This window comes from Triturus cristatus, chromosome 12 (genome assembly GCF_964204655.1).
Source record: "Triturus cristatus chromosome 12, aTriCri1.1, whole genome shotgun sequence".
Taxonomy (NCBI): domain Eukaryota; kingdom Metazoa; phylum Chordata; class Amphibia; order Caudata; family Salamandridae; genus Triturus; species Triturus cristatus.
Window position 1 is genome coordinate 176,519,210 of NC_140595.1, and position 24,262 is coordinate 176,543,471.

Sequence of the window (24,262 nt, forward strand, 5' to 3'; positions counted from 1 at the left end):
GATAAACAATTTAAACTCTCCCGAGTCTGTGGTTATTCAATAAAGATATTTTATATGTAATATTTCACCTATTTAGCTAACTAAATGGTCCATTGACCAGAGGAAAATACATTAGATCAAGAGGTTTGATAAGATATAATCAGATAACATTCGTCTTACAGGTATTAACACAATATATTGACCCCAGCGGTATTTACTAGCCTATATGAATGAGTGTGTTTATGGGCCCAAGTGAATATATAGTAAGTGAGTACCTGAGGTTGGTAACCCGCTGGATCAAGGCCCAATCAGCCTAAGAAAAGTAGAAAAGCTGGTTTATTCGTCTTCCCTTCACCAAAAACAAGGGGAGGAGTCTAAACAGCTGTAGGTGAGCCAGGAGCTACTGGACAAAAGGCTGAATAATGGATATGCTTTTTTCCTCCCAAAATAAATTCCAGTAATATAGGCAGCCCTGACAATGGAATACCCCCTGCCCAAACTCCAAATAAGCCCCCTCAAATGTCTTGGCTCCCACCAGACCTGATGAAGGACTGGGGTGGGGCCGTGTCCCTCCCTATAAAGGGTCTGACATCGCACCCAGTTCATGCGGATAGACACGCTCCTTGCGCCGGCTGGGTAGAGTCCCTCTCTGCTTTGTTCATGAACATACGTCATCCTTCATCCCGCTCCAGCTCGTGGCCAGAGTTTCAACTCCCGGAACCTTTTTATACAAAAAAAGCCTGTCAGAGATCCATGTACTGACTCTAAATCTCTGGTTCTTATCTTCTCCTCTGAAGTTCTTCTTATGTCCCCAGAACATTCCCATCCTTTTCCAAAGAGCCTCACAGAACCCATTCTGCAGCTCACTTAAAGGCACAGTGTCTCACCTCTGACCTGCCTCAGTGTTCCAGAGCCTTCCTGATAAATCTGCCAGGCTGAGGCTGACAGTTCCTTGGTTTGCAACAAACAGTGTCTGGAGTGAAACAGTCGACAGGGTGGGAAGCACTGGAAGACCCCATTTGTCCCGGGCTGATGGCTTTTTTTGTATGGCAGCCAGATAGATTAAGAAATAACACGCAGCCTGGATTCCAGACTCTGTCTTTATCATAGTTACACCACGAGATAAAACAGGACCCAACACTAAATTAAAGCCTATCTCAAGGCAACCCATTGCGTGTAATATTTAACATAATATGGATTTGTAAATCACATGTTGAGTCCGTGGGCTTCTCTTGAACTTAATAACAGATTTTATAGTTATCTATCTCAGAACTATTCATTTTATCGTCCTCAGAAGGGTGAAAGGCTGAATGGCCCGTTGGGAGTTCATCTAGTGACCATGAGGTCATACGCTGGATGAGCATACCTCAACAATCACATCTGCTTTCACAAACCTTCCAGACACATTGCTCCTCTGGAATCCTACTTGCGCTTATCCCACACATACAAAAAACCTGATCTGGCAGTAGAGACTTCTCCTTCCTGGCTCCTAAAGCGTGGAACGGCCTGCCACTACACATAAGAGCCTACAACTCCCTTCTTGAATTTCCCAAGAAACTGCAGATCTGACTTTCAAGTAGTCCTACTAGGCCCTACGGTTGGCTACAATCACACCTGCCCAGTGCCAGGATTCCATCCCGGGGGATAGCGCGCGGTACAAATCTGCATACACTAATATAGCTGTTAGACCTGACAGCCTCGGGGGGTCTTCCTCCTACTTTGTCTCCTCCCTTCCTCCTTTTTCTGTACCCATTTTTGCTGCGTCTAGGACTCCGCGCACTTTAGCGCCACTTATCAGTGCTAAGGTGCTTGCGCTCTCTGCCCTAAAACATTGTAACATTGGATTCTACCCAATTGGCATATTTCATTTACTTATAAGTCGCTAGTAACATGCACTACAGGTGCCCAGCACCTGCAAATTAAATGCTACTAATGGGCTGTGGCACTGATTGTGTTGCTCACATAAGTAGCCCCCTAACCATGTCTCAGGCCTGCAATGGTCGGGCCTGCGCATGCATTTCGTTGTCACTATGATTTGTCAGGTAAAATTACTTGCCATGCCCTAAACTCCCCCTTTTCTTACATATAAGTCACCGCTAAGGACTGTCCTTAACAGCCGAGAGGTCAGGGTGCTATGTAAGCAGAGGAAAGGACATGTGCTTGTATGCTTTACATGTCCTGCTGGCGAAAAACAACTTATTTCGTTTTTCACTACAGTGAGGCCTACTCCCCTCCTAGACTAGGATTGGGAATTCTCTAACATGCTTCTAAGTAGTAATTCCTGATCCCAGGGGAGTAGCTTTATCATGTTTGGTATGGGTGGAATAGTAGTGATGAATGTGCTTTGCTGATAAGGTTGGATGTAACATCACAGGTGCAGAGATGCCACTTTCAGACAGTGGGCATTTTTCTGCTCTAAACATTGCTTTATGTGACCTCTAACCTGTCTCCAATACACATCTGGGTGGGTGGCAGTTCCCATTCGTGCATTCCTCCCTGACAGCATAAACCTAGGAAGGCCAGGGGTGGCTAAACACCCCACTGTATAAATCTGCAAGCCTGGGCAGACGAGAGAAAAGGGGGTTCACCCCGATACATCAAGGTGTAATGACCTGACCCACACAAATGGCTGGTGATCCTCATTGAAGTCTGGCAGTCAGGACTGGCTTGAAAGGGGTGCTTGTGCACTTCAAAACCACTCTTTGAAGTTTCCCCTACATCAAAGGCACATTTGAGTATAAGTACTGGGTCACTTACCCTTCCATATCAAGACACTTCTGGACCTACACCGAATCCCTGTCAGAAGAACAGCAGTCCTGCTCAAAGGACTCAACTGGACTGTTATTCTGGAAGGACTGCTTTTCTGCTTGTTGCCCTGCTCCATGCTGTTCTCTGACTCTGTTGGAAGGAGATCTGGACTCTGCCTTCTCTTCAAAGTGATCTTCAAGGGCTTGTTAGCTTGCCGAATGTTTCTGAAGCCTCAGGCAAACACAACTTCCTGTAGTTCTGCTGGTGCTGCTGGATTTTACCTTCTGTGAGTCCTACAATTGCCTGAGGTGCCCCCTCCAAGTTCTGGGCCTCAGAAGTGAGTTCTGCAGCTGAGTCTGTGCCAAATCCAACATGTCACAACACGAGGCCTCGCAAAGCCTTGCTGCACAGCCTCTCGAAACCACCTCCGAATGACGCAAAACCTCGTTACTCAGACTGGGCCACAGAATCCAAGATACTGGGTGTGCGGACCCAAGGAGGTCCCTGTAGCTGGACCATGCTCCATCGCAGTTGGACTGAACTTTGGATTTGCACTGGTCCCTTGCGACCTGAAGTAGTCTTTTTAGCACTACCTGCTTCTAAGCACTTTATTGCATGTATTTCTTCAACATTCAATATCTCGACTTCTACTTGATGAATTTTGATTGTTTTGGTCTTGCTTTACTCAGATAAATACTCTCTATTATTCTAAACTGCTGTGGAGTCTTTTCGTGGTGTACTTGTTGTGTCGTTACATGGAGTATTGCACAAATCCTTTACAAATTGCTTTCTAAGTTAAGCCTGCCTGCTCGGTGCAAAGCTACCAGGGAGTGAGCACAGGATAATTTGGGATAGTGTTGTGGCTTACCCTGACTCAGATTGTGGTCCCTACTTGGACAGGGTGAATACCTCTCCTAACTAGAGACCTGATTACTAACAACAGCTTACACAGATCTCTGGAGGGGATGTGCTAGTCTCCTGAGGCACCAAACTTGCACTTCAAATGGCATGGCCCCAAACACACTCACAACCTGTAGTTTGGTCTGCAAATATAAGAGCCTGCCTAGTCTGATGCCCTGGTTGATGTAAGAGGTGCTAGGAGCTCTCTGGGAGGTTACCACTCTTTTCTTATTGGCTACCACTTTACCAGCCAGGGAGAGAGTTTGTAGTTTCACTTATCTCCATCGATGAGGAGGGTAGTTCTTCTTGACCACACTGACTGGGGAGGCATGCAAACTATGCTTCGTCTACTCTATCACCAGGGGCGTAGCTTCAGGGGCGGGGGTTAGGGTGTTACACCCCCCTAAAAAATTTATTTTATGACAAACAGTTGGGTACAAATGCTTTCAGTCAGGTATGGTGAAGTGTGTGTTGGATTTCAATCTGGATTTTTACATGCACACAAATACACACACTCTTTCTGTTGTCTTAAAACATGGTTAGTTTTAAAAATGATTGTGTTTTAAGTACCCCTAACAATCCTTCCTTATCTCTCTTTCCACTGTCTCTTAAGCCTTCCTTGTGTCCTACTTGCCCAATAATGTATTTTAACATTATATGCCGGATTGGTGGGAAATCTGAAGTTCACACCCCCCAATCTTACTGACCAAGCTATGCACCTGTCTATCGCTGCCCCTACCAAGGAGCGAATTGTGAAGTCAGGAGATCATGACAGGTCTCACTCAATTGGGATGTGGTTTGTGTAGAGCCACAATGGAGCTACCTAGTGTCCCTACGGTTTAGCCTTGAGACAGTTCTGCTACTTGACAGCCGGGGTGAGGTCCTTTGCGCTTGGCTCTTCTTGGTTGGCCTCCAATGTTGTCCTCTATGACAATCAAACCCCAAGGTCAGGGTTTGGAATAAGAACGGGTTTTAAAGACAACAATGCAAAAACTATTTTGTGGGCAGCCATTTGTTGTCTCTCATTATGTGGCGAATAAGTTACATTCATGGAAAGAGTGAAAGGACTAATGGTATCTCAGACTTTGAGTACTCAAGTGGAGCGTAACTTCTCGTTGGTTTATTGGACAGCAAATAGCTCTTCAGCAGTACACTGGGAAGGTCCTTGTAAAACCATATGATGCACATCTCAATTACCAGTTTACGTATTGACTTGGCCCTCTCCATGCTTGCTCGGGCTCCTTACATGCATGGATATCTCTTTTCTGATCACTCCTCCTTTGAGCTTTACATTTGCTTTTTATTAGTTGGCCCTTAAGTAGAGTTTGGGTGTAATGTGGACCCCACTTCTAAGGGGGCAAAAGGGTATGAAGGGAGGGTTCAGTTTTAAATCTCTTCATGTGTCTTGGTACCCAAAGACTTTTGAACTTTAGCTTACACAATGAGTGAGATAACAATAAGACTGTTAAAGAGGTGGAGAAAATGAAAACTAACTGGAGGAAGGATCTCCTTACTGGTGTCATGGGACACTCTTAAGTAGAGGGTTGAGTTCGCACAGAGACAAGTCTGGGTCCTGCTCAGCAGTGATGCCACACGTCATGTGACGCCTAGTGTTCGACACTATCTTAGAATTCATGCAGGCTAAGTGTGACTGGAAGCCTGATGAGAAGTGCATTTTACGAGTAGTCCAGCTTCTCAGCAGCTCAACCATGACACCCAGAAGGTAATAAGAGTTCTGATACTTGAAAAAGACAAGTCCGCGTAGGCAGCATGTCTGTGCCTGGCCTGTCAGGTAGGGCAAACAACAATGCTCAGCAGGTTCTCCTGGGCCTGGTGGTGGCTCTAATATGAGTCTCCATCATGTGGATTTGGCCTTTCTTCCCTATGTGTTGCAGATGGAAAGTAACTGCTCCTTGATTTGATACTGGGTGGAGAGAAAGAACTAGAGAGGATGATGTTGTATAAATCTTCAACCACATCTGCACCTTCTGCTGCTTGGCACCCTGATGACCAAAGTCAATTGCATGCATGTAAAGTGACACCTGGATTTGACTACACCATAACTATGTGAATCGGATTGTACTCTGTTTAATGAATAGTTAATAGATGTTGACGTGTCCGTGGGATACGGAGTTGAAGCCCTATGTTGTGCATGCCAAGTATAATCTATGTGTCAACCTTGCTCCCTGAAAACATGCAGGGAGGTGTTGAACATAACACTATGGGATTCTAGAACAGAATATGGTGTTGAGTTTTATGATGGAAAGGAGCGTGGCACTGATTCTGTCATCAATTCCCAGCAGTTCCAATCCTCACAGCTGTAAATCACAAGACGGCGTGGCTTTAGAAACCAAAGTCACTGATGTTGATTGTTACACCGGAGGGAACATTTCGCTATTAACGTATGACATCTGGTTTGGTATCAACGTCTGCTTCTTTTTAGGGAGTGATGCACCAATTATTATTCAAAGATGTACTTTAATGTTTTCTATTTCCAAGATGGCATACTTGTTTTTGGTCTCTCTTCTTCCCAGCATGATGGAACTCTGTTCTGAGTGCTGACAGTACTGGAAGAAAATAACTGAACTGTCTCCAAAATAAAGTGCAAGATTGGAAGGGACAGTCCAGATGACCTGGGTCTGGTAAACAACGTTTATAACGAAACTTTTTGTACGTAGGGAATCACAACGCGGTCGTTACAACGACCGCGTTGTGATTCCGCATACCATTACTCCGCAAGTCGGAACAACGATTTGCGGAGGGGGGGGGAAGGTGTTGGATTTAAAATCCAACACTTTCCCTACTGTCCGCACAGACTGGAGTTGGAATAGTAAATTATACTATTCCAACATCCAGCGCCTCCCCCTCCGCAAGTCATTGTTCCGACTTGCGGAGTAATGGTATGCGGAATCACAACGCAGCTGTTGTAACGACCGCGTTGTGATTCCCTGTGGCCAAAATGTCTGCGGGATAAGGAGGCACATTCCCTCGGTCACTGTCTAAGTAAAAATGGTGGTGCTCCAAAAAACACATTAGTTGCTGCAATAGTGGATTCCACAAGTCCTAAAGACAAATATCAACTAAGATCTTTCCTAGGAGAGGAAGAGTATTATAAAAAATGTATTCAACATTTTCAGACAAGACCGAACTCATGAAAGACCTAATGTGGAAAAGAGTCAAGTTTGTATGGTGGAAATATTTTGAAAAAGAATATGTTCAGCTTAGGAAAGGGATCACAGAGACCAGAGCCTTGGCCACATTTTCAAAATAGCTGTAATCATGTAATCATAATAGATACCAGCAATGTGGAATCTGGAAGTTTTGCTTCAAGTAAGAAAAAAAACAAATTCGAAATTATAGTTATTGTGTTGATTCCATTGAGGGAATGAGAGAAATAATATTCGAGGACTGAAAAAGAAGCATTGGAAAGCTTACAGCAGGGTGGTGAATTATTGTACACAGTATGTTTGGGGAACCCCATTTGTTGACTCTGCAGACCATAGGCTCTTGGTTGATTAATTTGCAACTAAGGAAAGTGAAAAAGCACCTTCTGATATTTATCGTAATTCTAAAAAAGATCAGTGTCGGCTCTGACTAATCGCACAGGCGTTTTGTATTGTTAATATGTATGCAATAGAACTCAACCTTCCATTGGTATACTGCTCCGCAACCAGAAACCAAAGCGAAAAACAAAATATAAAGGAGAGTGCTTAGGAAGCCCAATGTTTTTACTGAAAGATCACTTAGGGGCATATGTATCAAACGATTTTGTATTCGCAAATGCTGCGAATCGCAAAAAAACAGCGTTTGCGAATACAAAATCGCAAAATGAGATGTATGAGGCATTTCAGCATCGCATTCTTAAGGAATAGCTAATTTTGCGATTTCTTAAGTTTGCGTAAGCATTTAAGAAATCGCAAATTGCGATTCCTTAAATGCTATGTAACACGCACCCAAGTTGTGCGATTTCTCCTTAAGAAATCGCAAATTACCACCAACTTCAAGTTGGTGGCAATTTGCAATTTCTTTGAAAAATGCACTTTTTGGCATTTTTCAAAGTGCCATGTGGCGCACATACATGCCCTTAGGGCAAGTATGTGCGCCATATGCGCACACATGCTGATTTCAGGGGTGCATCAGGGTGTCATCATAACACCCTTGCACCTTTGAAAATATTCTCAATTTGCGATTAGCAAATTGCGATTATCAAATTGCGATTCGCAAATTGAGAAAGACTTCCCATTCATTGCTATGAGCCTCCTGGCCCATAGGAATGAATGGGAAGGTATTCCTTAATTGCGATTTGCTAATCGCAATTAAGGAATTTTAAGAATTCGCAAAATTTGTGCGAATTTTTAGATAAATCCCGTTTTGCAATTCTCAAATAGTGATTCTCAAAAAATCGCTATTTGAGAATCGCAAATGGAGATTTTGAGACATATGCCCCTATATAACATATTAATCCAGATTATTCAAACATGAATTCTTTTTACAGATCCAAAGTAACACAGGAGCAATGAGATGATATTCCCAAAAAGATTTCTTTATTCTTCACAAAATCAAATTGCAGCCCAGCCAATGCTTTTAATCTCGACAAGGGACTTTATCAGGGTTTAGAGATTTCTTAGTGCTTCCTTGTGGGCAAGTGACCACAAGGAAACACAAAAAAATCTCTAAACCCTGATGATGTCCCTTGTCAGGACAAAACGCGTTGGCTGGGCTGCAGTTTGATGTTGTGAAGAATACAGAAAATTATTTTGGTATATCCCATCATGGCTCCCGCGTTATATATTAAATCTATATGAAAAATTCATATGTTTGAGTGATCTGGATTAATATGTGATTATGGGAACTTTCAGTATAAACATTGGACTTCATAAGAACTCCCTTTTGTATATCGTTTTTTCCCGATTTTATAAGGCTGTAACACAAACTTTTAGAATTCAACTTAAAAATAGAATATGTTGCAATAGTTAGGAATGTGTTGGCAGACTCTGTATCGTGCATGCCTGTGCATGTGGATAGACAGTTGCTAGCAGTATCCATGTCATCACACTTTTTTATTTTTGTTATATTGGACAATGCTCTTCAATATCAACAAAAAATGTTTTTTGCCGATGTGAGACCTACTGGCCTTGCCAATGGCTGCTAACTTTAGTCAAGCTATTAAAAAAATCAGCACTTACAGGAATGTGGCCCCACAGCCTTTTACTCAGGCTTGTCCATCCAGGGATTGCCAGAGCCAATTAGTATTCAGTTCACCCGTCAGGCAGCCACAGGGTAAATTTCTGCGGCTAATGAATAGAACATGGAGAGAGATTTTGGTCAGAAATTGTACAGAATTCAGGAAACCAAGAAACAGAAGATAATACATCATAATATTACATGCTGTCAATGAGAACCCACAAAAACGATAATTATAGCAAAAATACAAAACAGTTTTTATTAGACATTAAGTACATATATGGACAATGTGCTCATTCATACAAAAACGGACATATCACACATGTATACTGTCAATCATACATTCAAAAATATATAGACAGATGAAAGTGTATAAACAAAAACAGATAAATAATTATTAATCAATCACAAATTACATATAAATAGTGGTGTGGCACAAATTTGGAAATGACTAGAATGTATTCAAAAGAGATTTTGGTCAGGCCAGAAACCCTGAGCCTCCCGCCTTCCCATCCTCCAAGAATCACAACTATATATGCCACCTTTGATGCAAGTTCCTGCAAAGAGAACTTTCACTTCCTATCTGCACATGCATTTGGCTGTGGAGAAAGGGACTCTTTGGGTTCACCTCTTCAGAATGATCGAGGGGCAATGTGAGCAATTGACACTCACGAGCCCAGTGTCGGCCAACTTTCACTAAAGTTCCAGTTTACATTTACCAAAGATTTAGCTGGACCAGTTGGTACCAATGGAAGTTTCCAACAAGCTCCGTAATGAGGTAGGACAGCAGGGTCTTTATTCAAGAGTCTGGAACCACTCAGGTAGGAGATAAGCTCTTTATTTCCTGTTAGGTCCTTAGGCTACAGCAAAGCCAGATAGATGCTATCAGGGCTCCATTCTCAATCAAGGTGTGCATATTCCCCAGCATCCGCTCCACACAACAACCCAGTATTCCATTACGCCATTACCTCTCAGCACTCCAGACCCAGCACAGACATACAATAGAGACGCACAGTATGTTGCATTCTGCTGTAGAAGACACAGTTGATTTGCATGTAAGCTTGAAACTGGTTATGGCTGTTTTAGTAGGTCCTTAGGTTTGAGGCTGCATTTTTTCACCAGTAGACATTGACTCTCATTGGTTAATTTTTGTTGGACGCTTATAAACCAGAGAAAATGTATGATGCATCCAGTTGAAACCATCTCTAGCTGGTCAACTGAAAGCTCCACCACAGAAAACACAAATTATTTCAAATCACTTGTGTGCCCAGGGGATGGAAGCTGCAGCGAACTGTCTTTCCTTCAAACATTGTAAATTCTCATGCGTGGGATGTTTGGAGTCACTGCAAGGTAGCGTTGGCTCTCAAATTCCATTTATTGGTGCATCTTAATTAAGGCTCCAGGTTTTCCGTTTTTGCGGATTTTTACAGATAAATCCAGATAGAAAGCAATGTGTTTTCTGTCTGCATTTATTTTTAAAAGTGGATAAATACAGAAAACTGGGCTTCTTCTAAGTGGCTCTCCGTGCTGTCTTTCATGAACTATAGCCCAACAGCTGAGCAGAAGGACAGCATGAGAAGTTAAACAAGCATTGGCATAGCCAATAGGTCCCGCCTTTGGGACCTTATAAGTGTTTAGCCATGCAACAGTTGCATAACTAAATACTTATAAGGTCCCAAAAGCGAGACCTAATGGCTATGCAAAGCGGCCCTGCGGCCGCGAAAGTGAAAGTGATCGCGATCAAACATCAAAGCGGTAAAGCCCGCGCACATGCACTGTAGCTCTAGGCTGGCCTGGTAGCACTTTTTGGAGCCCTCTCAATAAGTCTCGCCAGACCAGCGCATGCGCTGGGTCAGGCGGGACCTAAAAACAGAATGACATTTATTTAAATAACAGCATATGTCAACAAACATTTGTGGTATAATGGTAATATTTACCTGTGGATGGATTGTTATGTAATATTTGGCAGCTTAAATAGCTAAAACACGGCAGACATCAAAGTATGACTGCGTGTCTATCAGTTAAATAAATATGGAAATGTACAGTTTTACAACTTCATTTATCTGCAAAACACTTAAAAAAAACATGGATAAATACAGATAAAATGGCCCCAAAAAATATGGAAAAATACAGACAGAAATGTAAAAAAAAAAAAATACCATAAAACCGGGAACTCTAATATTAATCGACGATGGGTATAAGCTGGAAAATAACTTACAATTACCATTCATAAAGTCTAGATTTTTCTAATGCTAAAAAACAAAGCATTGTCTGAATCTGAATGCCTTTTAGAGCTCTTAGAGCTTGAGTCCAGGCCAACTGGCCAATGGACTATCTCCTGGGAACACCTAATGGATACATGTTCTGACTCCTGAGGGGAAGAGCGTGTCCTTCTGAAATGGGCAAACATCCCATGGACAAGGCAGCCATGAGTCCACTTTCCCCGGCTCCCCATCCTCAGGGAAGCTCAGACAGCTGACTGTGGCCAGCACCGGCTCATGTTGCGTCGTCCAAGCACATATTTTGCTTGGAGCTGTGGATCAGACCAGGGGCCAGCGCTATAATTTCGTGAACTGGCAAGAAGTGTTCGACAATGACCTGACTGAGGAATTTTTCAGAATTTACTATCTCAAGTGAACCCAAGTACCAAACCTGGAAAAATGGAATTACTGTCTTCGAAATGGTTTTTATCCCAACATCAGCACCATCTGCTCATAAAATGGCTTCCATCGAGGGAAAATGTTCCCTTGGTTAAAGCTGGCAAGGCTGTCAACTGTGATGACGTCAAATAACCTTAGATCATGCTTCCTTTCCAAGGTCAACTTAGAGAGCCTAGCGCATCCTCGTGGTACAACTCGAAACTTTGCCAAGGCAATATAATAATGCGTGAGGCAAGCAGTGCTTCGTTTGTGCCATTGTTTGAGGGTGATACGCACTTATTTTTGGCGACGTCGATTTTAATTAAATCAGATGTTCTCCTAGATCAACAGAGAGAAAGGCAGCCAAGGAAGGAAGAGGAAGATAGGGAAACAGTGACAGTGGGCTAAAGGGGTAAGGGGGAGAGATTGTGGCTTAACGGCTAGAGCAGCCGACTTTGACGCTGGGAAGCCAGGTTCGAATCTGGCAGGAGGCTCAAACATCCTGTGAATAAATGTGTCCATCTGTAATGCAACTGGTGCTCATGTAAAGTGCTCCGATACCTTCGGGTCGAGCTCGCGCCATATAAAACTGCATAAAAATACAAGAAAATGAAAAAAACAGCAAGAGGGAGATAAAAGGAGAATAAGGGTGAAAGAATGAGGCTTGAGGTTGAATAAAGATAAAGCAGCCTTGGAGGTTGGTAGCTTCAACATTCATCAGCGTGGCCCTGGGAAGAAACCTTCATTCCCCGCACGTACTATTTTTATTTTTCAAATTAAGCCCCGTCCCAGGTCACATACAGAGTGCCACCCTCCATAGTGTGTCCAGGCGCCATCCGTTCCATTCGTCATTTATCAGTCCCTTAATGTCTCTTACACAGTGATTGTGGACCCAAGGGTGGTTGACATGCTTTAGTGTCTCCCCCGAAAGGCGGTGTTTATGGAGTCTGAGTCAGACCCTCCTTGCTCTCACACTTCATACTTCTATGGAGTGATGGTAATGGCTGTGTATATCATTGGCTTTGTTTGTGTGTGGCGTCTGTGGTGTGACCTGGCCAATTTATTGCACTGTGCCGGCTGGAACATTCCAGCCAGTGGCAGCCGACACAAGGAAGAGGTGGTGGGGTGGGAGGAGGGGCGCGGGGGAGTGGGAGCCCAGGGAGGTTTATCATTAAAAAAAATACACTTACCTGAGCTGCCAGCTGCATCACTCCTCGCGCCTTGGTGTTCTGCTGCTTCCTGGTCACAGCAGACTCTGAGACAGCAGCAGAGACTTCCTGTGCAATCCCCGCGCTGCTCTCATGCTATGAGAGTAGCATGAGGATTGGCCGGAGCGGGCTGGTTTGACACTCCGCTCAGGACAGGGAGTCTGTGCTGTTTCTCCAACCCGGCTGTTCAATATAGCCTTTTGGAGAAACCTAAGTGAGCATGTGTGCTTGGTCGGCCTGAGACAGTCAGTCAAAAACACATGGGCACTTATAAGTACACAAACCTGTCCTCCTCCACCCCCTTATGGCCCCGGTCCCGGCCCTCCCTGCACACGCTGGATCAGAGCCGGCAAATGAAAAATAAAACGATTACAGTATATCAGTTTATTTTTCAGCTGCTGGCTCTGAGCCAGTGGGGCATCGCTCCTCCGCCATTCCGGAGGAGCCACCCCTTATTCCAGCCCAGCGGAAAGAACTTAGTTGCAAGGTTTCACAGACATCCTCCTTTGTCAATATTCACGAGGCAGGGTTCCTTCTCAAGAACCTTGTGACCAGATGAAAATGCAGAGACAGAGGCTACTAGGAACAGCAGACCCAACTCACAGGTCTTTCAATCAACGGAACAGTGGCCACAGTGGCAAAAAAACTTATCAATCTGAGACGGGGCATCACAGGAGAGGGCATTTGAAGGTCCATAAGGCTGTTGATGCCACGCAGAGAATGTTGGCTGTTGACGTAAGCTTCCGCCATACAGATGATTATGGACTTTCAGGCTCATTGGGTATCTGGGGGTCACAAACCACTCGTACATTTGTTTGAAAATTACAGCAAATTGGTGAGAAGTTTTCTTAGCTGGTCCTTTGAATTACAATTCACAAGGAATAACAATTTTAGAATGGTGAGTGGACAGCCGCGACCGCTAGAGTTAAGAGCGGTGGGGAGGTGGGGCCACGAGGGAAGATGAATCATTTATTTAATTTTCCCTTGTGATCGTCTCTCAAAATCTCCCCCCCTCCCCCCCCCCCCCCCCCCAGCTGGCCCTACCGCTCTTACCGGCAGCAGCCGCGGCTGTGAAAGGTAAAACAATTGTTACTCTCTATGTCACATCAATAAATAGGGATTGCTTTTTATCATCCTTGCAAAGCTTGCTGCATTAAGCAGTGCAGAGCGTGCAAGGGTACAAAATATTGACTACATTGAGCCCAAAGTCTTTGTATGCTGTGACTCTGTGCAAACCCATTTGCAAGTCCAGGACCCCATCTCTAATGTAGAGGAGATGAAAGATCATTCATTCTCCTCCCTCCTCCAGTTGGAGTGCAGTTGGAGGAGTGTTTCAATAGTAGAAACTAGATGCAGCGAGGGACGCCGTCATTTTAAGTGTCATGAAAACAAGCATCGACAATCGTCATGATTCTAGCATTTGTATGGTAAAAAGTGTATTCAACCATCAACAGGCCACAAACAATGGGTTTCACATGGGCATCAGGAGTAAAAGCTTCCCTCGCACACAGATGTACAATATGGCGTACGCACACACACGCATGCACAAACACACACCCCGCCTACGCAAACAGTGCAAGAGAAGGCACAAGCTTCATCATAATATGTAAGCACTACCTCCAGCAACAGTGCAAAATCCCCTTCCATACTGAAACAGTTCCTAGAGCAATTCAGCAACATTTGACTTGTGAACATTTCAACTTATCACCCTCCTACAAGCGTTTCGTGGTGCTGCTCACGGCCGGACTGGGAACACAAACCAGCCCTGACAATTCATGTGAACGTGCCCTGCAGCCCTTCGATAATTCCTCATTCTAAGTCCTCTAGGCAGTGCTGCTCACTGCTTCTCTGGTCCCAGTGGTAAATCCTCATTCTAAGTCCCTAGACAGCGCTGCTAGCTGCTACTCTGGTTCCATTGATAACTCCTCATTCTGAGTTCTCTAGGCAATGCTGCAGCTGTGTCTCTGTTCACAGTGGTAATTCCCAATTCTTAGTCCTTTAGGAAATGCTGCAGCTGTGTCGCTCTTCCCATTGATAATTCTCATTCTTAGACTTCTAGACAGTACTGCTAGCTGTATCGCTGGTCACAGTGGTAATTCCCAATTCTTACTCCTCTAGGCAGTGCTGCTAGCTACTTCTCTGGTCCAAGTGGTAATTCTTTATCAACAAGAAAGTGGCAGAGTGCACACCAGTTTCATCTGTGAATCATCATTCTTATTTCTTTAGTTTGTTCACGTGCGAATTCCTCATTTTAACTCCCTAGACAGCGCTGCTAGCTGCTGCTCTGGTCCCAACGATAATTCCTTATTCTAAGTTCTCTAGGCAATGATGCAGCTGTGTCTCTGGTCACAGTGGTAATTCCCAATTCATAGTCCTCTAGGAATTACTGCAGCTGTTTCTGTGTTCCCAGTGATAATTCCTGATCCCTAGACTTCTAGATAGTCCTGCTAGCTGCTTCTCTGGACTCAGTGGTAATTCCTCATCCCTAGTTCTCTATAAAGTGCTGCAGCTGCTTCTCTGGCCCCAGTGGTAAATCCTCATTCTAAATCTTCCAGACAGAGCTGCAGCTCCTTCTCTGGTCCTAGTAGTTATTCCACATTCTTAGTCATTTAGACAGTGCTGCTAGGTTCTTCTCTGGTATCAGTGGTAATTCATCATTCTTAATCCTCTAGGCAGTGCTCCTATCTGCTTCTCTGGTCCCGTTGGTAACTCTTCTATCTAAGTTCTCTAAGCTGTGATGATAACTGCTTCTCTGGTCCCAATAGTAAATCTTTATTCTAAGTCCTCGAGACAGTGCTGCAGCTGCTTCTCTGGTCCCAGAGGTAATTCATAATTTCTAGCCCTCTAGGCAGTGCTACTAGAGGTTTCTCCGGTCCCATTGGTAATTCCTCATTCTAAGTCCCTAGACAGTGCTGCTAGCTGCTTCTCTGGTCCCATTGGTAATTCCTCATTCTAAGTCTTTTAGACAGTCCTGTACTGCTTCTCTGGTCCCAGTGGTAATTCCTCATTCTTAGTTCTCTAGGCAGTACTGCTAGCTGCTTCTCTGGTCCCAGTGGTAATTCCTCATACTAAGTCCTCTAGACAGTGCTGCAGCTGCTTCTCTGGTCCAAGTGGTAATTCCCCATTCTTAGTTCTCTGGGCAGTACTGCTAGCTGCTTCTCTGGTCCCATTGGTAATTACTCATTCTAAGTCCTTTAGACAGTCCTGCACTGCTTCTCTGGTCCCAGTGGTAATTCCTCATTCTTAGTTCTCTAGGCAGTACTGCTAGCTGCTTCTCTGGTCCCATTGGTAATTCCTCATTCTAAGTCCTCTATACAGTGCTGCAGCTGCTTCTCTGGTCCAAGTGGTAATTCCCCATTCTTAGTTCTCTAGGCAGTACTGCTAGCTGCTTCTCTGGTCCCATTGGTAATTACTCATTCTAAGTCCAATAGAAAGTGATGATAGCTACTCCTCTGGTCCTGTCGGTAATTCCTCATTCTAAGTCCTCTAGGCAGTGTCAGTAGCTGCTTCTCTGGTCACAGTGATAATTCCTTGTTCTAAGTCCTCGAGGCAGTGCTGCTAGCTGCTTCTCTGGTCCAAGTGGTAATTCCTCATTCTACGTCCCTAGACAGTGCTGCTAGCTGCTAATGTGGTCCCAACGATAATTCTTTATTCTAAGTTCTATAGGCAGTGATGCAGCTGTGTCTCTGGTCACTGTGGTAATTCCCAATTCTTAGTCCTCTAGGAATTGCTGCAGCTGTTTCTGTGTTCCCAGTGATAATTCCTGATCCCTAGACTTCTAGACAGTCCTGCTAGCTGCTTCTCTGGACTCAGTGGTAATTCCTCATCCCTAGTTCTCTATAAAGTGCTGCAGCTGCTTCTCTGGCCCCAGTGGTAAATCCTCTTTCTAAGTCCTCCAGGCAGTGCTGCAGCTGCTTCTCTGGTCCTAGTGGTAATTCCACATTCTTAGTCCTTTAGGCAGTGCTGCTAGCTGCTTCTCTGATATCAGTGGTAATTCATCATTCTTAATCCTCTCGGCAGTGCACCTAGCTGCTACTCAGGTCCCGTTGGCAGCTACTCATTCGAAGTCCTCTAGGCAGTGCTGCAGTTGTGTCTCTGTTCCCAGGTGAAATTCCCCATTCTTAATCCTTTAGGCAGTGCTCCTATCTGCTTCTCTGGTCCCATTGGTAATTCTTCTATCTAAGTGCTCTAGGCATTGATGATTGCTGCTTCTCTGGTCCCAATAGTAAATCTTCATTCTAAGTCCTCGAGACAGTGCTGCAGCTGTATCTCTGGTCAAAGTGGTAATTCACAGTTCTTAACCTCTAGGCAGTGCTCCTATCTGCTTCTCTGGTCCCAGTGGTAACTCCTCATTATAAGTCCCTAGACAGTGCTGCTAGCTGCTTCTCTGGTCCCATTGGTAATTCCTCATTCTAAGTCCTTTAGACAGTCCTGCACTGCTTCTCTGGTCCCAGTGGTAATTCCTCATTCTTAGTTCTCTAGGCAGTACTGCTAGCTGCTTCTCTGGTCCCAGTGGTAATTCCTCATTCTAAGTCCTCTAGACAGTGCTGCAGCTGCTTCTCTGGTCCAAGTGGTAATTCCCCATTCTTAGTTCTCTAGGCAGTACTGCTAGCTGCTTCTCTGGTCCCATTGGTAATTACTCATTCTAAGTCCTTTAGACAGTCCTGCACTGCTTCTCTGATCCCAGTGGTAATTCCTCATTCTTAGTTCTCTAGGCAGTACTGATAGCTGCTTCTCTGGTCCCATTGGTAATTCCTCATTCTAAGTCCTCTAGACAGTGCTGCAGCTGCTTCTCTGGTCCAAGTGGTAATTCCCCATTCTTAGTTCTCTAGCCAGTACTGCTAGCTGCTTCTCTGGTCCCATTGGTAATTACTCATTCTAAGTCCCATAGAAAGTGATGATAGCTACTCCTCTGGTCCTGTCGGTAATTCCTCATTCTAAGTCATCTAGGCACTGTCAGTAGCTGCTTCTCTGGTCACAGTGATAATTCCTTGTTCTAAGTCCTCGAGGCAGTGCTGCTGGCTGCTTCTCTGGTCCAAGTGGTAATTCCTCATTCTACGTCCCTAGACAGTGCTGCTAGCTGCTAATGTGGTCCCAACGATAATTCTTTATTCTAAGTTCTCTAAGCAGTGATGCAGCTGTGTCTCTGGTCACAGTGGTAATTCCCAATTCTTAGTCCTCTAGGAATTGCTGCAGCTGTTTCTGTGTTCCCAGTGATAATTCCTGATCCCTAGACTTCTAGACAGTCCTGCTAGCTGCTTCTCTGGACTCAGTGGTAATTCCTCATCCCTAGTTCTCTATAAAGTGCTGCAGCTGCTTCTCTGGCCCCAGTGGTAAATCCTCATTCTAAGTCCTCCAGACAGTGCTGCAGCTGCTTCTCTGGTCCTAGTGGTAATTCCACATTCTTAGTCCTTTAGGCAGTGCTGCTAGCTGCTTCTCTGGTATCAGTGGTAATTCATCATTCTTAATCCTCTAGGCAGTGCACCTAGCTGCTACTCAGGTCCCGTTGGCAACTACTCATTCGAAGTCCTCTAGGCAGTGCTGCAGTTGTGTCTCTGTTCCCAGGTGAAATTCCCCATTCTTAATCCTTTAGGCAGTGCTCCTATCTGCTTCTCTGGTCCCATTGGTAATTCTTCTATCTAAGTGCTCTAGGCATTGATGATTGCTGCTTCTCTGGTCCCAATAGTAAATCTTCATTCTAAGTCCTCGAGACAGTGCTGCAGCTGCTTTTCTGGTCCCATCGGTAATTCCTCATTCTAAGTTCTCTAGACAGTGCTGCTAGCTACTTCTCTGGTCCTGTCAGTAATTCCTCATTCTAAGTCCTATAGGCAGTGCTGCTAGTTACTTCTATGGCCCTGTCGGTTATTTCTCAATCTAAGTCCTTTAGGTAGTGCTGGTAGCTGCTTCTCTACTTCCATCAGTAATTCCTCATTCTAAGTATTCTAGGCAGTGCTGCTAGCGCCTACTCTGGTCCTGTTGATAATTCCTCATTCGAGATTCTGTAGCCAGTGATGCAGCTGTGTTTCTGGTCCAAGTGGTAATTCCCAATTCTTAGTCCTCTTTGAAGCACTGCAGCTGTGTCTCTGTTCCCAGTGATAATTCTTAATTCCTAGACTTCTAGACCATGGTGCTAGCTGCTTTTCTGGTCTCAGTGGTAATTCCTCGTTCCTAGTTCTCTATACAGTGCTGCAGCTGCTTCTCTGGTCCCAGTGGTAAATCCTAATTCCAAGTCGCCTAGACAGTGCTGCAGCTGCTTCTCTGGTCTCAGTGGCAAATCCTCATTCTTAGTCCTTTAGGCAGTGCTGCTAGCTGCTTCTCTGGTCTAAGTGGTAATTCCTCATTCCTAGTTATATATACAGTGCTGCAGCTGCTTTTCTGGTCCCAGTGTTAAATCCCCATTCTAAGTCCTCCAGACAGTACTGCAGCTGCTTCTCTGGTCCCAGTGGTAATTCCTCATTCTTAGTCCTTTAGGCAGTGCTGCTAGCTGCTTCTCTGGTCTCAGTGGCAATTCCTCATACCTAGTTCTCTATACAGTGCTGCAGCTACTTCTCTGGTCCCAGTGGTAAATCCCCATTCTAAGTGCTCTAGACAGTGATGCCGCTGCTTCTCTGGTCCCAGTGTTAATTCCTCATTCTTAATCCTCTAGGCAGTGCTGCTAGCTGCTTCTTTGGTACCATCTGTAATTCCTCATTCTAAGTCCTCTAGACAGTACTGCTAGATACTTCTCTGGTCCTGTCGGTAATTCCTCATTCTAAGTCCTCTAGGCAATGCCGGTAGCTGCTTCTCTGGTCCCAGTGATAATTCCTCATTCTAAGTCCTCTAGGCAGTGCTGCTGGCTTCTTTTCTGGTTCCAGTGATAATTGCACATTCTATTTTCTCTAGGCAGTGATGCAGCTGTGTCTCTGGTCAGAGTGGTAATTCCCAATTCTTAGTCCTCTAGGAAGTGCTACAGCTGTTTGTGTTCCCAGTGATAATTCCTGATTCCTAGACTTCTAGACAGTCCTGCTAGCTGCTTCTCTGGACTCAGTGGAAAATCCTCATTCTAAGGCCTCTAGACAGTGCTGCTAGCTACTTCTCTGGTCCTGTCCGTAATTCCTCATTCTAAGTCCTCTAGGCAGTGCTGGAAGCTGCTTTGCTGCTCCCAGTGATAATTCCTCATTCTAAGTACTCTAGGCAGTGCTGCAGGCTGCTTCTCTGGTTCCATTGGTAATTCCTCATTCTAAGTTCTTGAAACAGTGCTGCTGCTGCTACTCTGGTCCTATCGATAATTCCTCATTCTGAGTTCTCTAGGCAGTGATGCAGCTGTGTCTCTTTTTCCAGAGAAAATTCCTCATTCTTAGACGTTTAGACAGTGGTGCAAGCTGCTTCTCTGGTCTCAGTGGTAATTCCTCATCCCTAGTTCGCTATACAAAGCTGCAGCTGTTTCCCTGGTCCCAGTGGTAAATCCTAATTCTATGTCCTCTTGACTGTGCTGCAGCTGCTTCTCAGGTCCCAGTGGTAATTACTCCTTCTTAGTCCCCTAGGCAGTGCTGCTAGCTGCTTCTGCATTGGTAATTCCTCACTCTAAGTCCTCTAGACAGTGCTGTTAGCTACTTCTCTGGTGCTAATGTTTCTCTGGTCCCAGTGGTAATTCCCAATTCTTAGTCTTCTAGGAAGCGCTGTAGCTGTGTCTCTGTTTCCAGTGATAATTTCTCATTTTTAGACTTCTAGACAGTGCTGCTAGCTGCTTCTCTGGTCTCAGTGGTAAATCTTCATTCCTAGTTGTCTATACAAAGCTGCAGCTGCTACTCTGGTCCAGTGGTAAATCCTCATTCTAAGTCCTCTAGAAAGTGGTGCAGCTGATTATCTGGTCCCAGAGGTAATTCATATGTCCTAGCCCTCTAGGCAGTGCTGCTAGCTGTTTCTCTGGTCCCATTGGTTATTTCTCATTCTAAGATCTCTAGACAGTGCTGCAGCTGTATCTCTGGTCAAAGTGGTAATTCCCAGTTCTTAACCTCTAGGCAATGCTGCTAGCTGCTTCTCTGGTCCCAGTGGTAACTCCTCATTCTAAGTCCCTAGACAGTGCTGCTAGCTGCATCTCTGGTCCCATTGGTAATTCCTCATTCTAAGTCCTCTAGACAGTGCTGCAACTGCTTCTCTGGTCCCAGCGGTAATTCCTCATTCTTAGTTCTCTAGGCAGTACTGCTAGCTGCTTCTCTGGTCCCATAGGTAATTCCTCATTCTAAGTCCTCTAGACAGTGCTGCAGCTGCTTCTCTGGTCCAAGAGGTAATTCCTAATTCTTAGTTCTCTAGGCAGTACTGCTAGCTGCTTCTCTGGTCCCATTGGTAATTCCTCATTCTAAGTCCTATAGAGAGTGATGCTAGCTACTTCTCCGTTCCTGTCGATAATTCCTCATTCTAAGTCCTCTAGGCAGTGTCAGTAGCTGCTTCTCTGGTCCAAGTGGTAATTCCTCATTCTAAGTCCCTAGACAGCGCTGCTAGCTGCTACTCTGGTCCCAACGATATTTCCTTATTTTAAATTCTCTACACAGTGATGCAGCTGTGTCTCTGGTCACAGTGGTAATTCCCAATACTTAGTCCTCTAGCAGCTGTTTCTGTGTTCTCTGTGATAATTCCTGATCCCTAGACTTCTAGATAGTCCTGCTAGCTGCTCCTCTGGACTCAGTGGTAATTCCTCATCCCTAGTTCTCTATAAAGTGCTGCAGCTGCTTCTCTGGTCACAGTGGTAAATCCTCATTCTAAGTCCTCTAGACAGTGCTGCAGCTGCTTCTCTGGTCCCAGAGGTAATTCCTCATTCTAAGTCCCTAGACAGTGCTGCTAGCTGCTTCTCTGGACCCATTGGTGATTCCTCATTCTAAGTCCTCTAGACAGTGCTGCTAGCTGCTTCTCTGGTCCCATTGCTAATTCCTCATTCCAAGTCCCTAGACAGTGCTGCTAGCTGCTTCTCTGGTCCCATTGGTAATTCCTCATTCTAAGTCCTCTAGACAGCGCTGCAGCTGCTTCTCTGGTCGAAGTGGTAATTCCTCATTCTTAGTTCCCTTGGCAGTACAGCTAGCTGCTTCTCTGGTCCCATTGGTAATTCATCATTCTAAGTCCTATAGAAAGTGATGCTAGCTACTTCTCTGGTCCTGTCGGCACTTCCACATTCTAAGTCCTCTAAGCAGTGATGGTCGCTGCTTCTCTGGTCCCAGTGATAATTCCTTGTTCTAAGTCCTCGAGGCAGTGCTGCTGGCTGCTTCTCTGGTCCAAGTGGTAATTCCTCATTCTACGTCCCTAGACAGCGCTGCTAGATGCTAATCTGGTACCAACGATAATTCCTTAGTCTAAGTTCTCTAGGCAGTGATGCAGCTGTTTCTGAGTTCCCAGTGATAATTCCTGATCCCTAGACTTCTAGATAGTCCTGCTAGCTGCTTCTCTGGACTCAGTGGTAATTCCTCATCCCTAGTTCTCTATGAAGTGCTGCAGCTGCTTCTCTGGCCCCAATGGTAAATCCTCATTCTAAATCTTCCAGACAGAGCTGCAGTTCCTTCTCTGGTCCTAGTAGTTATTCCACATTCTTAGTCCTTTAGACAGTGCTGCTAGGTTCTTCTCTGGTATCAGTGGTAATTCATCATTCTTAATCCTCTAGGCAGTGCTCCTATCTGCTTCTCTGGTCCCGTTGGTAACTCCTCTATCTAAGTTCTCTAAGCTGTGATGATAACTGCTTCTCTGGTCCCAATAGTAAATCTTTATTCTAAGTCCTCGAGACAGTGCTCCAGCTGCTTCTCTGGTCCCAGAGGTAATTCATAATTTCTAGCCCTCTAGGCAGTGCTACTAGATGTTTCTCCGGTCCCATTGGTTATTCCTCATTCTAAGTCCCCTAGACATTGCTGCAGCTGTATCTCTGGTCAAAGTGGTAATTCACAGTTCTTAACCTCTAGGCAGTGCTCCTATCTGCTTCTCTGGTCCCAGTGGTACCTCCTCATTATAAGTCCCTAGACAGTGCTGCTAGCTGCTTCTCTGGTCCAAGTGGTAATTCCCCATTCGCAGTTCTCTAGGCAGTACTGCTAGTTGCTTCTCTGGTCCCATTGGTAATTACTCATTCTAAGTCCTTTAGACAGTCCTGCACTGCTTCTCTGGTCCCAGTGGTAATTCCTCATTCTTAGTTCTCTAGGCAGTACTGCTAGCTGCTTCTCTGGTCCCATTGGTAATTCCTCATTCAAAGTCCTCTAGACAGTGCTGCAGCTGCTTCTCTGGTCCAATTGGTAATTCCCCATTCTTAGTTCTCTAGGCAGTACTGCTAGCTGCTTCTCTGGTCCCATTGGTAATTACTCATTCTAAGTCCCATAGAAAGTGATGATAGCTACTCCTCTGGTCCTGTCGGTAATTCCTCATTCTAAGTCCTATACGCAGTGTCAGTAGCTGCTTCTCTGGTCACAGTGATAATTCCTTGTTCTAAGTCCTCGAGGCAGTGCTGCTGGCTGCTTCTCTGGTCCAAGTGGTAATTCCTCATTCTACGTCCCTAGACAGCGCTGCTAGCTGCTAATGTGGTCCCAATGATAATTCTTAATTCTAAGTTCTCTAAGCAGTGATGCAGCTGTGTCTCTGGTCACAGTGGTAATTCCCAATTCTTAGTCCTCTAGGAATTGCTGCAGCTGTTTCTGTGTTCCCAGTGATAATTCCTGATCCCTAGACTTCTAGACAGTCCTGCTAGCTGCTTCTCTGGACTCAGTGGTAATTCCTCATCCCTAGTTCTCTATAAAGTGCTGCTGCTGCCTTCTCTGGCCCCAGTGGTAAATCCTCATTCTAAGTCCTCCAGACAGTGCTGCAGCTGCTTCTCTGCTCCTAGCGGTAATTCCACATTCTTAGTCCTTTAGGCAGTGCTGCTAGCTGCTTCTCTGGTATCAGTGGTAATTCATCATTCTTAATCCTCTAGGCAGTGCACCTAGCTGCTACTCAGGTCCCGTTGGCAACTACTCATTCGAAGTCCTCTAGGCAGTGCTGCAGTTGTGTCTCTGTTCCCAGGTGAAATTCCCCATTCTTAATCCTTTAGGCAGTGCTCCTATCTGCTTCTCTGGTCCCATTGGTAATTCTTCTATCTAAGTGCTCTAGGCATTGATGATTGCTGCTTCTCTGGTCCCAATCGTAAATCTTCATTCTAAGTCCTCGAGACAGTGCTGCAGCTTCTTCTCTGGTCCCATCGGTAATTCCTCATTCTAAGTCCTCTAGACAGTGCTGCTAGCTACTTCTCTGGTCCTGTCAGTAATTCCTCATTCTAAGTCCTCTAGGCAGTGCTGCTAGTTACTTCTCTGGCCCTGTCGGTAATTTCTCAATCTAAGTCCTTTAGGTAGTGATGGTAGCTGCTTCTCGACTTCCATCGGTAATTCCTCATTCTAAGTCTTCTAGGCAGTGCTGCTAGCGCCTACTCTGGTCCTGTTGATAATTCCTCATTCGAGATTCTGTAGCCAGTGATGCAGCTGTGTCTCTGGTCCAAGTGGTAATTCCCAATTCTTAGTCATCTTTGAAGCGCTCCAGCTGTGTCTCTGTTCCCAGTGATAATTCCTCATTCTTAGACTTCTAGACCATGGTGCTAGCTGCTTCTCTGGTCTCAGTGGTAATTCCTCA

General features: G+C 44.9%; 1 long non-coding RNA gene across 1 annotated transcript in view; it reads right to left on the bottom strand.

The window, feature by feature from the left end:
* Nucleotides 1-24,262, bottom strand: part of LOC146773025 (uncharacterized) — a 543,284-nt gene that overhangs the window by 506,939 nt on the left and 12,083 nt on the right. Inside the window, exon 2 of the long non-coding RNA XR_014972322.1 lies at nt 8,814-8,921. This is a non-coding gene — a long non-coding RNA (uncharacterized LOC146773025). The remainder of the gene's footprint in view (nt 1-8,813; nt 8,922-24,262) is intronic.